Below are 13,300 nucleotides of genomic sequence, written 5' to 3'. Positions count from 1 at the left end.
ATGATGTGATTGAAAATACCATGGCTTGGGTCAGGCGCACCTTAGTCTTCAGGGTGACATCTTTGCTCTTCAACATGTTGAAGAGGTCCTTTGCAGCAGATTTACCCAATGCAATGCATACTTTGATATCTTGACTGCTGCTTCCACGGCTGTTGATCGTGGATCCAAGTAAAATGAAATCCTTGACAACTTCAATCTTTTCTCCGTTTATCATGATGTTGCTCATTGGTCCAGTTGTGAGCATTTTTGTTTTCTTTATGTTGAGGCGTAATCCCTACTGAAGGCTGTGGTCTTTGATCTTCATCAGTAAGTGCTTCAAGTCCTCTTCACTTTCAGCAAGCAAGGTTGTGTCATCTGCATAACGCAGGTTGTTAATGAGTCTTCCTCCAATCCTGATGCCCCGTTCTTCTCCATATAGTCCAGCTTCTCAGATTATTTGTTCAGCATACAGATTGAATAGGTATGATGATAGTAGCTGGGCACTATTCATCCTATTTACTTTTGAAGCAAATCTTATTGTCATTGTTAGGTGCCGTCCAGTGGGTTCCAACTCATAGCAACCCTATGCACAACAGAAGGAAATACTGCCCAGTCCTGTGCCATCCTTATAGTGGTTGTTATGCTTGAGCCCGTTGTTGTAGCCACTGTGTCAATCCACCTCATTGAGGGTCTTCCTCTTTTCCACCAACCCTGTACTTTACCAAGCTTGATGTCCTTGTCCAGGGACTGATCCCTCCTGACAACATGTCTGAAGTATGTAAGACATGGTCTTGCCATCCTTGCTTCTAAGAAGCATTCTGGTTGTACTTCTTCCAAGACAGATTTGTTTGTTCTTTTGGCAGTCTGTGGTATATTCAGTATTCTTCGCCGGCACCGCAATTCAAAGGCATCAATTCTTCTTCGGTCTTCCTTAGTCATTGTCCAGCTTTCACATGCATGTGATGTGATTGAAAATACCATGGCTTGGGTCAGGCACACCTGCCTTCAAGGTGACATCTTTGCTTTTCAACACTTTAAAGAGGTCCTTTACAGCAGATTTGCCCAATGCGTCTTTTGATTTCTTGACTGCTGCTTCCGTGGGTGTTGATTGTGGATCCAGGTAAAGTGAAATCCTTGACAACTTCAATCTTTTCTCCGTTTATCGTGATCTTGCTCATTGGTCCAGTTGTGAGGATTTTTGTTTTCTTTATGTTGAGGTATAATCCATACTGAAGGCTGTGGTCTTTGATCTTCCTTAGTAGGTGCTCCAAGTCCTTTTCACTTTCAGCAAGCAAGGTTGTGTCATCTGCATAACGCAGGTTGTTAATGAGTCTCCCTCCAATCCTGATGCCCCGGTCTTCTTCATATAGTCCAACTTCTCGGATTATGTCAAATCTTAGACATGATATTTCATTCATAAATGTTTCAGAATGTATCTCTCAAAGATAAAGTCTTCCAAAAAACCATATTACAATGATCATACCTAAAAATAATAGTTCCTTAATGTAAAATATTCAGTCAGTGTTCACATTTTCCTGTCTCATAAATTCTTTATGCAACTTTTGTTCAAATCAGGTCTAAATAAGTTCCATATGTTGCCAACTGGCTGCTGTATATCCTAAACCTCTTGTAATCCACAGTTATCTCTTCAATATATTTTTTTTCCCCTTGTAATTTATTTGTTAAAGAAGCTAGGTTGTTGTTCTGTAGATATTCTCATCTGGATTTTGCTTACTGCATTTCCATGGTGAGATTTTCCATGTTTGTATTGCCCCTGATTTTCTGCAGATCAGTAATTCTAGTCAGAGGCCAGATCGAATTTGGTTGGTTCCTTGTTTTTTCTGCAAGAATGCGTAATGGATTGGTGTACTTCCATATCAGAGAGCACTCACTGTCTGGTCGTCCTTCTTTTTTGTTGTTAGCAGTCCTTGATTATCTTTACTTAGATCTATGATTTCATAAGGGTTGTACAGTGAGGGTATTCTAATTCTATTATTTCTCCATTCATTGCTGGAATGCTTCTAGAAACAGAAACTGAGTTCTGTGGTTAAGATCTTGGGTGCTAACCAAGAGGTTGGCAGTTTGAATTCACCAGCCGCTCTTTGGAAACCCTATGGGGCAGTTCTACCCTGTCCTATAGATCACTATAGGCAAGAGGTTTTGGGTGGTGCAAAGAGTTAAGCGCTCAACTACTAGCTGAAAGGTTGGTGGTGTGAACCCACCCAGATGCACCTCAGAAGGCAGACCTGGTGACCTGCTTCTGAAAGGTCATAGCCTTGAAAACCCTACGGAGCAGTTCTACTCTGCACACGTGGAGTCACCATGAGTCGGAATCGACGACGCAAACAACAACAGGCATAAGGCGTGGGGGCAGTGGTGGTTCAGTGGTAGAATTCTTGTCTCCAATGCAGGAGACCTGGGTTCAATTCCTGGGCAACGCACCTCATGTCGGCTGCCACCCATCTGTCAGTGGAGGCTCACATGTTGCTATGACGCTCAACAGGTTTCAGCAGAACTTCCAGACTAAAATGGACTAGGAAGAAAGGCCTGGCAATTTAGTTCTGAAAACCAGCCAGTGAAAATGCTATGGATCACAATCCCCATGTGGCCCAGGACAGGGCAGCATTTCATTCCATTATGCATGTGATCACTATGAGCGGGGGGTGACTGGACAGCAGCTAACAACTGCTGCAACTGTGAGGGGATTGAAGATGTATAAAATGCAGTCCTTTCTCTCTGTGAGTTCCCAGATTACCTGGGGAAAGAAGACATGTTCAAGTGAGAAGTGATTCCTGTTGGTACAAGGGCCAAAAGTGTAAGGAGCACAAGGAAGCCGTTGCTAGAGGAATTTTGTAAAAAATAGGGACCAAGATGATTTCCTTCTATAAAACCAGTTCAGAGTGATTTTGACTTAATGCATCCTTTTGAAATACATAAGCACTTCAATCGATTGTTCATAAATGTTCTCGATAGTTATGCATTAGTCATAAAGAAAAACCACCACAGTTTATTGATTCTACTTCCTAAGTATCCCTCACATAGATCATCCCATTGCCATCCTAACTGCCCCTGTCGTGATTCGGGGCCTTATCATCCCTCCCCCGGACTATTACATTAACTTGATCCATCTCCTTTCTCTGTCTCCACCCACCCTGGCTGCCGACGCCGGGTCCATCCTTGGACGGCGCCCCAAGTTATCTTCCCAAAGCACTGAGCTAACTGCCACGGCATGTTGTTGGGTGCTGTCGAGTCCGTTCCGACGCATAGTGACCTGATAGGCCAGAGTAGAACTGCCCCCTAGTGTATCCTCGGCTGTAATCTTTATGGAAGCAGATCACTAAGTCTTTTCTCCTGCTGAGTGGCTTGTGCCCACCAACCTTTTTGTTAGCAGCCCAGCACTTAACCATTGCACCACCAGGGCTCCATCTGGCTGGCATAGGAACCTCTTATGAGGCTCACACTTCTGCACATGGCAAGCAAATTCCTTCACGATGTGGCTTTATCAACTTTTTTATTCCTTTTGTCTACCATCCCCTGCTCCCACCAGCCCCTCAAACCCTGCTGCAGCCACAGTGAGCTTCTTCCCACTTTTCAACCGAATTTTGCCCTTTGGAGCCTCAGTGCCTTTGCACTTGCTGTGTTCTCTTCATGGAAAGCCCTTCCGCCGCCTCTTCTCTGCCTATTGTAGCTGTACTAAGGAACGTGTGATGGTGTTGCCATGGGGAGCATAGGGCGAGGGGAGTGCCTGGCCCTTGCCCAGTGTGGGAAGAAGAGGTGGAGTCAGCTACCAAGGCTGGCCTTGCCTTTACCTCCAGGACTTCAAAGAACTTTCCCATCTAATCTCTGTTGTTCACAACCAGAGCCAGGCCTCTTAAGTGACTTTCATCTACCTCGATGAGGTTTTACTAACATCTGGCATTGACCCATAGACACCAGAGCGGGGGATCAAACCACCCCCTCGGTTTACAGATGAGGAAACTGAGGCCCAGGAAGGAAGTTCTTCCCACTGCACGTTCCACCAACCATGCTGATGCTTGGAATCTCCCTAACTGGAGACAGTTCGTAATTGGAAATAAAGCTTAAGGTGCAAATACCCCTGGGGAAATAATGCAGCTGAATGAGTAAGAAGACATAACTGACTGGTACGACGTTTACTCTGAAGAGTAGTTTTTGGTGAGGGAGGAAGAGATGGCCCAGCTGGCATACCTTGGTTCTTGAAGGCAAAGGAAGGAGGCATTTGGGACAACAGGAGGCAGAGTACAGGACGGACAGGGTAGGACCCCAGGCCTCACCTTTATTACTCTGTCCAGAGCTGGCCAGACCGCCGCAGGCCACGTGAACCTAGGTCTGCACACAGCTGGGGACGTGAATCCTTAATTTCAAGGAGCTCACAGACACTTTCTGGAAATGCAGACTTCTAACAGCAGCACTTACATCTTCTTTTGAGCACGCGCCTGCCTTCCTGGCTGCGCTGGCATGTGTCTGGGAGCCGCAAGGTGGAGCAGGGAGGCAACCACAGCAGCCTATTTTCAAACCTTACGTGTAACTTTTTTTGTTTATTGAGTCTATGAAGTTGATGACTGAGTTTTCTCTTTGAAACTTGAAAGAGAACACCCTATTCTGCCTGGTCCGACCACTGCCATAATTGTCCTTCCTACTTAGAGCAATGGTGAAGGCGCTTGGAGTCCATCAGGTGAGGAAGGGGGAAGGAAATGAGGTGTTTAGCTCAGAAAAGAGACTCCTCAGGAGACTTGAAAGCAGTCTTCAGCTATTTAAACAGTCGTTCTGTGGAGGAGAGGATGGATTTGTTCTGTGTTCTCCGGAGAGCAGAAAGGGAGCGGGGAGACGTTATGGAAATGCAGGTTTGGGGAGTCAAAGGACAGAAGGTGTCGGGAGTGACCAGCCCCACACTGTTCAGGAGAAGGGGCTCTCTTGCCTGTGCAGGTGTACCCCTGTGTGTAGCTGTCGATCATGGAACAGTAACCTCCTCCAACCAACACCCCCTACCCAGACGCCATGCTCATCATCTACCACGATTGTTATTGTAATAGGTTTCTTCTGTTGTTAGCTGCCCTCCAGTGGCCCCAACTCCTGGCAATCCCAAGCACAATGGGATTGAATCATTGTGATCCATAGGGTTACCCTGGCTGATTTTCAGAAGTAGATTGCCAGGCCTTACTTCCTAGTCTTAGTCTAGAAGCGCTGCTGAAACCTGTTCAGCATCAAGCCTCCGCTGACAGACAACTAGTGGCTGGGCTTGAGGTGCATTGGCCGAGGATTGAACCTGGGTCTCCTGCTTGGAAGGCGAGAATTCTACCTCTGAACCACTGCTGCCCTCAGTAGGTTTCTCCGGCTGCTGTCATAAAATATCACAAACTGGGTGACTTATAACGCCAGAAATTTATCCTCGCACAGTTCTAGAGGCTAGAAGTCCAAGCCAATGTGTCAGTCAGAGTCTCCAGGGGAAGACCCTTTCTTGTCTCTCTCACTTCTCATGGCTCCAGGTTCCTTGACTTGGAGCTGTATCACTCTCTGTCTCACAGAGCTGCTTTCCCCTGTCTGTCTGGGTCTCTCGTCCTCTTTTATAAGGATAAGAGGACCCCAGTCTTATCGGATTAGGACCCACCCTACTCCAGTATGACCTCATGTTAACTGATAACATGTTCAAACACTCTATTTCCAAACAAGGTCACATTCACAGGTAGAGGGGTTAGGACTTCAGCATACCTTTGTGGGGGACACAATTCAATCCGTAACAGTCATGATTTGGCTCTTCATGTTAACTTCTCTACGGAACGGGGAGAAGACGAGTATGTGAAGAAGGACCCCATCACAGTACTGATCTTAATGTTATAACTGCCTGCTTGTCTGCCTATTACAGTAGACGGGAAGTTCCTTATAGCCCTCTCTCTTAGCGCACTGTGTGGTACATAGCAAGAAATAACGAAATATTTCTTAACGGAATAAAGACTGAAAGGAACAATCACACTTAATTGGTGTAGAACTGGGGAGTGGGCCGGGAGAGCAGAGAAGAAATAACCTTTGAGAACTGGGCCTTCCTTAAAGTGGGAGCTCTTCAGGGAGAGTCATTTAGTAATTATGAAGTCCCAATTATGTGTCAGGCACCAGGCCAGGAGACACTGGGGTACAAAGATGATCGACACAGTATTTGCTTCTCAGTGGGATGGAGAAGACACTCCAGGCTGAAGGGGCTAAATAAGCAAAAACCTGGAGTCCTGGAAGTGCTCTATGTGTTTAAGGAGCTTTGTTTTTGAAGCTGGAGGTTAGGATGGAAAAGGGCTAGACTGTTAAGGGCTGCTAACTGAAACAGGACACATCGGAGAGTGTGATATGGCCTTTAAACCTTGCCCAGACCTAAACAGCTATGTCAAGCTAGAGTTTGGACTTTATCCTGGAAGCAACAGAGAAATCAATCACTGGATACTGTTGAAGGGTGATGGCATAATCAAATGCATATTTTGGAAATTTCCCATGAGGTAATGTGGAGGATGGGATGGAATGCCCGGATGCTGGGAGACAAGTGAGAAGGCTAACAAGAGATGCCAAGAGCCTCAGGGATGGGCATGAGGAGGGACAGATGTTAGAGGTTCTGGAGGTCGATGGAACAAGCCTTAGTGACCAAATGTCCGTGGAGGGTGAGAAAGAAGGAGTTGTCAGGGATCACTGAGGTTTCTGGGTAATGCTTTCAACTGAAACTGGGAAGAAGGATCAGTGTTGGTGTGGGAGGTCTAGGTAATGGGTTGAAGCTGTATATTGTGAGATGGAGGTGTTTTTGGGACATCCAGGTGGATAAATCCTGTAGGAAATTGGAAACACGGATCCAGAGCTCAGGGGAGAAATCAAGGTTAAAGATAAAGGTTAGAGGTGTGATGGTTAATGTCATGTGTCAATTTGGCCCAGCTATGATTCTCAGTGGCTTGGCAGACACTGTGTAATCACGTTCCGTTTTGTGATCTGATGTGAGCATCCAATCAGTTGAAAGGAGAGTTTTTCTGGGGCTGAGGCCTACCTCTAGTACATAAGTGGATGTTCTGGCAAGGCTGTCTCTCTCTCTTGATCCTGTATGCTTCTTGTCGCCTGACCTCTGGTTCTTGGGATGTGAGTCAGCAGAAGCCTTCAGCCTGCCACCTGACCCACGGATTTGGGACTCGCCGCCAGCCCCCACGACTGCATGAGTCACTTCCTTGAAGTAAATCTCTCTCTATATATTTATGTATACACTTCACTGGTTTTATTCCTCTAGAGAGCTAAGACAGTGGTAATTAACATTTGGGTGGTAAATGAAGCTTTGGAGAGAAGGCGGTTCCTCAGGGGGAGTGTGTTTATTGACAATAGGCCAAGAATAGAACACTGAAGCAAGGATAGAGCCCATTTTTCAGACCTGGTAGAAAAGAAACCCCAAAAGATAGACAAAAACTGGCCAGAGAATTAGGAGAATCATGGAGACCAGGAGAGGAGAGTGTTTCAGAGAGGGACTGCTTTGTAGGTCAGGGGACACTTACCTTAGGAGGTGATGTCTAAGCTGGTCTTGACGATGAACCTGATGAGATCATGCCTAAAAAGAGGATGTTGGCTTTGGCAGTTAGGATGGTTGTTGTCTTTACTAGGGAAGAGTCAGTGGTGGAGACAGTAGACAGATTCAGTAGATGGAAGAATGACTAGAAGGTGAGAACGTGTTTAAAGTTTGATACTGAGGGGAAGGAAAGAGAGGAAAAGATAGGCTGATAGTTAAGGAGGGAAATTTTCTTAGGAGGGTGAAGCAGGAGGACAGGGAGGTGATCTTGGATAGACATGAGGATGATGGAGGGGACTGGTTCAGGTGTTAGTCCACCACACCTCCCCATGTCAGAGGGTTCGATACCTCTGAGCTCTGCTATGCTGTTCCCTTATCCCAGATCACCCATTTTATTCCATAAATGTTTACTGAGCAGCTACTGGGGCAGGGATTGTGCTGGGTGCTGGGCCTGCAATGTTTACCAAGATCTAGGCTCTCCTCTTAAGGACTCAGTCCAAAGGGTTGAAAAGAAAACTAAGAAATTTCAAGTCGGTGTGGTGAGTGCTATAAGAAGCGTCCACAGTGGACACGATGGGAGTGCACCGGAGAGCGCCCAACCCAGACTAGGGGGTGTGGGACTTAGGGGAGTAGGTGACATCCTGAAGTAGAGTTAGCCAGATGAGGAAGAACAGGCGAGAAGGCATTCCAAGCAGAATGTTTTCCCTACACACCTCTTCTCCAACCTTCTCTGAATCCTAGATACCCTGGAGCATCCAGGTTGTGTTTTCTGAAGAGAACACACGAATATTCCTCATCCTCCTACTTCCTACTCCCTGCACACAGTTTGTCCCCCTCCTTAACACCCCTTCCTATATATATTTTGAGTCCTATATATTATCATAGTTTTTACCCGTGTCTATTAGAAACGTCTAAAGAGAAGAGACTGGTCTTAGTCATCTTTGTATCTCCTAATTATCTAGCACGGTGTTCAACACAGGGTCAATGCTTTAAAAAAACATTTTTTGATTTGAAATCTTCTCAGGCCCAAGCATCGCTATTACAGCTAATACATTTCCAAGGGGACCACTGGCAGGGTTAAAGCATAGAGGTAAAAAGGGAAAAAGAAAAATGTAGTCATAGGAAGAAAAATAAGGCTGAGAGAGGAAGAAAGAGGACTGGGGGACGGGGTGGAGAAGTGGCAAAGAGAAAAGGAAAAATCGTATACACAGTGAGCAAGGTAAAATTCCAGAAAAATCTAACCAGAATTCTCTTTGCCCCATGAACCCTCATCTTTTTTTTTTCCAACATGGGGCGAACCCCATCTCTCCCTGTACTTGGGGTCTCTCATGGGAATCTGATTCCTAGACATACTCCTTCAGTTGCATGCATCACGGATCAGATCTCCTGAGGAGAAGGGAGGAGCTGAGAGAAAGAAGAGAGAAAAAAAGCCCCACAGACCCAACAATGTTCCCACTTTACAGGATAAGTCTAGAGAGAATTCCAGTTTTCTCCCCTTGAGAGTCTGAGAAGGGAAGCCGCTGGCTGTCAACACTTCTGAGTTAGGTGCACCACTCACACGCTAAGTTCTCTGGCAGAGCAAAAACGAATCTTGTTTTGCCACTGGATATATATATAAAGTAAGGCAGAGAAGCTTTTTTTTTTTTTTACACATTCTTGAATTAGCACCAAGGGTTTCAAACTCCACCTCTTCCAGGAAATGTTCCTTAAGGCAGTGGGAGGTGGTAATTTTACCCCTTCTTCCAGGCCCTCACTTTCCCTCCCTCACCACAACACTAAGCCCTGTTTCGAGTTTATTTATCTGTTCGTCAGCCTGACTTGGCCTTCCGCATCACCTCTGGATCCACAGCGGGTTCTTTGTCTGTGTCAACAGGATCACAAGAGATCATGGGGAAGAACTCTGAAAAGCGTGTAAGCTGTGGGTGGTGGTAATGTTCTCTGAAGATGTATTTTCAGTCCAAGACTGAAAATTCCTGGGGGGACAAAGCCTCCTTGAATTTCTTCTATAGGAGCCAGCGGAGTATCATATGTTGGTGGTTCCTGAATTTTAACTGAAGAGGAACATTTTTCCAGCCAGTGATCATGATGTAGAGAAGAGAGAAAAAACGTCTGGCTTAAAATTTAGAGCAATATATATTCTATAAGGAGTTGGTCAAACCACTAAGACTCTTAAATAATTATACAAGAGGCAAATTTCCTGACAGTTTGTCAATTACCTGGTGGTGCAGTGGTTAAATGTTTGGCTGCTAACCAAAATTACCAATTAAGCACTTGCCTGCTACCCCAAAGGTCAGCAGTTCGAATCCACCAGCTGCTCCTTGGAAACCCTGTGGGGCAGTTCTACTTTGCCCTGTAGGTTTGCTATGAGTCGGAATTGACTTGTCAGCAACAGGTTTGGTGAGTTTTTGTCAGTTACCAAAACCAAACCCATTGCTGTCAGGTCGATTTCAACTCGCAGCGACCATATACGACAGAGTAGAACTGCCCCGTAGGGTTTCCAAGGTTGTAATCTCTACGGAAGCAGACTGTCACATCTTTCTCCTGCAGAGCAACTGGTGGGTTTGAACCAACAACCTTTTGGTTAGCAGGCAAGTGTTTAACCACTGTGCTACCAAGGCTCCTTTTTGTCAGTTAAGGGAACATCTTTTCCAAAGGGCAATTAGAAGTGACCAGTTCCCTCCTTTTTCTCTAGTACATACTCCACATCAATTTTTATTAGTCCAGTAAAAGTAAAATGATCAAAGACAAGTAAAATTATTTTAGATTAAAAATATTAGTGGAGGAGGAAAGAAGTAGACTGGGTGTACAGACCAAAGATGACAATTATGGGAAGTTGTTTCTGAAGTGTGATTGTGACAGGTCACTATCAATATATTAGATAGTCGCTATGCCCCAGGCATGTAACTGCAAGAAGTCATGTCTTATGTCCTCTCTCGAAAAGCCATGTGTTGTGGAGATTAAGCTAGGGCTGAAAGGTGTTGCCCTGAGTTTACCTCACAGTCTAGAGGCCAAGAGTACCTTGCTCAAGGGCCCTTCCCTGTGTTTTTCTCTGGACATTGAATAGCCTCTAATTATGTCTTATTCGGGATGAAGTTTCTTTGTCCAGAAGAATAGTCTTGGTGTGAAGATATTTCTAACCATCATTTCGCTGGTTGTATTTGGCCACTTTTAATGCTTTGATAGACAGCTGGGTTGGCAAATGCTGCCAGATAACGTATATAGCTAGCCAGCATTTTAAACGTAATATTTTCAAAGACAATTTCCTCTACTGAAGATTTCAATCAACACAAGTACGTTAGCTATAGGACCATTTAACAAGTGCTCCAAGCATAGTTAGATCTTTTGCTGTACCCATCACAGACAAGAAGTGGAAGGTGTGAGTCTCTTTGATTTTTAAAGATGTTGAAAGCGAGGCCTAGAAAGGATAAGTCATAGAGATTGTCTCAGGAGGATCAAGCTTCAAGTTTAAGGACATCCAAAGGCTAGAACCCAGAAATCCCTGATTTTTATTCTTTCATCTCAGTCCTGCTGCAACTTGCTTCACAGCCGTCCCCAAGTGGGGTTGGTGGTGCTCTCTCGGACTTGGAGGATATCTCTTCTTTATCTCATGTGCTGCAAGACATCCCCTGAAAGACACAACAGGCAATTGGATAGATAGCTCCATGCCTACGATCAGAGTTCATGAAGTACTTCTTTAGGAAAGAGTGATGGTAACTAGGGGTAATGATGAGGCAGTGAAATGGAAGAGAGGGAAGTGGACATTGCCTTGAGAGAATAATGATGAGGGCTAGGTGGTATTGAGTTGTTTGTTGTTGTGTGCTGTTGAGTCGATTCTGACTCATAGCAACCCTATGGGACAGAGTAGAACAGCTCCATAGGGTTTCCAGGGCTGTAAATCTTTATAGGAACAGATCACCAGGTCTTTTCTCTCGTGGAGCCTCTGGTGGGTTTGAACTGCTGACTTCTCAGTTAGCAGCCAAGTGCTTAACCATTGCACCACCAGGGCTCGTTGATATTGGGTTACCCACACCCATTGCTGTCGATTCCGACTCACAGTGACCCTATAGCGACCCTACAGGACAGAGTAGAACTGTCCCATGGAGTTTCCAAGGAGTGCCTGCTGGATTTGAACTGCCAACCTTTTGGTTAGCTGCTGTAGCACTTAACCCTTATGCCACCAGGGTTTCCGATATTGGGTTAGGATATGTAATTAAATGGGGGAGGGGAGGGGTAGAAGGGCTGAGACAACTATAATGGTTAAGAAACACAATCTGGGGCAGGTCAAGCAAAAATATATATTTAAACATTTAAATAAAACCTGCAAATTTTATTTGGGATAGCATCGAATGGCTAAGATTGGGAGTCCATGTATTTGGTGGGAAAATGACCAAAGAGTAAAAAAGCAGTCTTTTTGGTTGACCAACATAACCACCACGGAGCTTGCAAAAACAAACCATCTGTTGTGTGAGGAACCACTGAGAAAGATTCCGTATTTACAGAATCCTGAGTGGGAAAACCAGGCACATTGACCATACTTTCCTCTTCCAAGTTCACTAATCTGAAATCCACTTTTATTCTAGTTTCTCTGCTGTCAACATGTACTGTTTTTAAAAAAAAACAGTCAATTTGAAAGCAGACAGACTTGCTGTGACTAATTTAAGAACTCCCAAAGCAGGCTCTTTTCCAAAAATACATTGCAATTGACAAAGCTGTAAGCTCAGTCTAAAGGGGAGAGGATACAAGTGGGGGCCCTGAGGCTGAATCAGGTGTTCACTGCAAGTCTGGGCAGAGTAGGGTAGTCTGTGGGAGACCTCCACAACCCTGAACTGTTCCTGTTACGGGGTTTTAAAATTAAACCTTTCTATAAACAAATGTTTCCAACGGGTGTATCTTAAACAGCCTACCTTAACAATTCTTGTTTTTTCCTCTTGGTTTCTAAAATGGAAGTCGTTGCAAGGGGAAAATTTTATATTAGGTGCGAAGATTGCTAGTGCTTTGCAGATAGCATCTGTTCCCTTTTCAGCACATCTTACATGAAATTATGTTTACATTCTTCAGGAAAATTATCTCTGAGAAGCTAACATAATATTGTTGCTTTCACAGGAAGTTACTTCTATGTATTATAATCACTCTTGTTATTATGGAGGCTACCACCCTACTACCCACTGCTGTCTATTCCAACTCAGACCGATCCTATAAGGTTGGAAATAAAGGAAGTGATGATTCTCTTCCAAAAGCTTACAAAGAGACGATAGAATCACATTTCACTCAGAGAATTCGATTAATGTCACCACGAATTTAATCGCAGGGATGAGGGGGAACGCAAAAATAAATGACATGACCATTCACTGGGTGTCTACCATGTTGGAGGTACTGCACTAAGCATATTACATCCCATTATCTCATTGAATCCTCTCAGACGACACTGCGCACTATCACCTTCATTTTACCTGAGCGAACTGAAGCTCAGAGAGGTTAGCAACTCACTGCAGGTCTCACAGCTAGTAAACGGCCAGAACAACAGGACTCTTTCGTTCCACGTTAAATAGAATATGCAGCCTATTTCTTGGAGTCTGGTTCAGCAGTTCAGTTTATTAATTACCGAGTCCCTTCTGCTCCTCAATTGTTCAAGTGGCCTCTTGTACCAGCTGTGACCTGGCTCCTTAACAATTACATTTAACGAGAACCTAGGGGCTAGAAGCTGAGCTAGGTGATTTATGCCCTAATGTCCTGTGATCAGTGCACTCAGTGCTCTCACTCCATCTTAGAGACGACCAAACTGTCTTG

Source organism: Elephas maximus, chromosome 18, assembly GCF_024166365.1.
Source record: "Elephas maximus indicus isolate mEleMax1 chromosome 18, mEleMax1 primary haplotype, whole genome shotgun sequence".
Taxonomy (NCBI): domain Eukaryota; kingdom Metazoa; phylum Chordata; class Mammalia; order Proboscidea; family Elephantidae; genus Elephas; species Elephas maximus.
Note: the sequence above shows the minus strand (reverse complement) of the source record.